Raw genomic sequence first — 2,155 nt, 5'->3', positions numbered from 1 at the left:
TGGTGACTACAACCATATGGAGAGCTTGGAGGGCAAAAAGTTATGTGTTAAGACAGTCTGTGAGAGTGGACTCGGGGCAAAGCCTCTCGCCCTGGCACACCGAGATCCTGCTGTCTCAGTCTAGGCAAAGATGCAGGCGAGGGCATGGAAGAAGCCTGCAGAGAAACCTTTCTGAGGAAGTTAATTGTTGAGGGTTTGTGCTTCCCTGAATTCTGTTTTCAAGTCAGTAGGTGAAGGCACTATGCCAGGGATGTGACAGAGATGACCTGTGCATAGAGGAGTCTCAAAATCCCTACGTAAAGCCAAATTTACACTCCGCACCTGATAACCGAGAGGTCACAGACACAGACAATGTCTCTCCTTGCTTTCATGTTTTGGTGACATTTTAACTGACTCCTATTTCTCACATGTAAAATAGATGTTAAACTCTATGGCTTTTAGTCCTAACACAATATGACAAAATGTTACTACCCACGATACCTTTACACTGCCCAAGCCTAGCATGTTTAGAGAGTGATTGGGGGAGGGTTCCATGGAGACTCCGGCAGGAGGCTATCCTTTGTTGATGGGACATGAGGAAATGGAGGGTGATGGGCTGCTTGCTGGGATCCAGAAGGTGGGATAATGTCCTAGGGTAATTGTAGGCTGCCAGAGGACACTTAGGTCTGAGGAGGTAAAGAGAGCTAAGTGCCCCGGTTCCATTTGCCTGGCGACTTGGGAGTGAGACAGGTTAGATGCCATGGAGAAGGACTGGGATTGTCCGGACACTTGTTTCCTTTTTCCATCTGTGTGGAGGCTCTGGTGGGGCCCTGCCATGTCACCTCCTCTCTGGCACACTGGTGTGCTGTGGTTCTACTCTTCAGGTCTCCTCCCTGTTTTTACTGAGTGCAGAGCACTTTCTTTGGGGGACATTATCCTTAGTTTATTTTCCCCTGCTTCCCTATAGAGGTAAACACAGAAAAGCCTAATCAGGCTTCACATTTACCACTCAACCCTCCCTTGGCAGCAGAGGGAATGAGTGAGGGGAGTCTCTGGGTAGGAGGAGAGCAGGACAGAATAGTTTGTCATACAACACCTTGTCTAAGAAAGAGCAGTGAGGGATGACAAGGCTTTGGGTCAGAGCCAGTGTCAGAGGTGAGAAGATTATACTTTACTTTCCAGGCTTAGGAGAAGGCTCAAGGAAAGGTCAGAGTGATTCCGGAAGGTCTGATAATAGGGGTCGGAGGGCAGGTTGGATACAAAGTCTTCCTCTCCGTGGGAGGGAGAGGGGTCTTCAGGTATCACAGGACTGTCTATGGTCCAAACAAACCTGGCTAAAGTGAATGGTCTCAAGGTCAGGCCTGTGCATCAGTCCTTCACGGGATTCCTCTCACTACTGGTTCATTCATCGCTTGCTTAATTGTAGATCTCACCTTCTAGAAGGGATAGAGATTTAAGGGGATAAATTATTCAGTAATATATTAAGTGCAAAAATTAGAACCACACATTTATTAATATATCACCCATGATGGTGCTTGTTTACATAAACTTGTGATATAGGTACAGAAATAATACTGGATGGAAAGATGGTATATCATTTCTTAGAATTAGAGATGTAAAGGTGATTTTCATTTATTTCTTAACAAATTGGGTATAGTTCTAAATTTTCTATTACTCTTATTCTGAGAAAAAAAAAATTCCAAGTTGTCCAGAAAAACTATAGAAGACCAGGGTTGGTTGGAGCTAGGTCTTCCATCAAGGTATTTAATCACTGGATACCCATGACATCTTTCTGGGCTGGGACAAGGGGTCTTTTACTGGGAGGAATGAGCTTGATGAACTTAGCATGAATCCTCTGGACTGTGCTGAGTGTCACATGTTTTGGATGTGAAACCCATGAAAAAGGTCCTCAAACCAGAATGGGAATTCTTTCCTACAATGGCATGTAAAATCAAAAGGCCAGCCAGGTTCTTGGAGCCTTCGAGTGAGTCTCAGTGGGATCTGCTAGTAACTTTTGTCTCTGCCAGGCAGAGAGAAACTCCCCTTTACTTGGCAGAGAAAGCCTTTCCATTGTCTCTCACTCCCCATTGTTGTGCTATCCCTAGAGTAGAAGCCATCCAGTGTTTCAACTGTGGGAACCTGACTCTAGACTGTAAAGGTAGAGCCCGACTGGAAA

This window comes from Peromyscus eremicus, chromosome 7 (genome assembly GCF_949786415.1).
Source record: "Peromyscus eremicus chromosome 7, PerEre_H2_v1, whole genome shotgun sequence".
Classification (NCBI taxonomy): domain Eukaryota; kingdom Metazoa; phylum Chordata; class Mammalia; order Rodentia; family Cricetidae; genus Peromyscus; species Peromyscus eremicus.
This window is presented reverse-complemented; position numbering follows the sequence as displayed.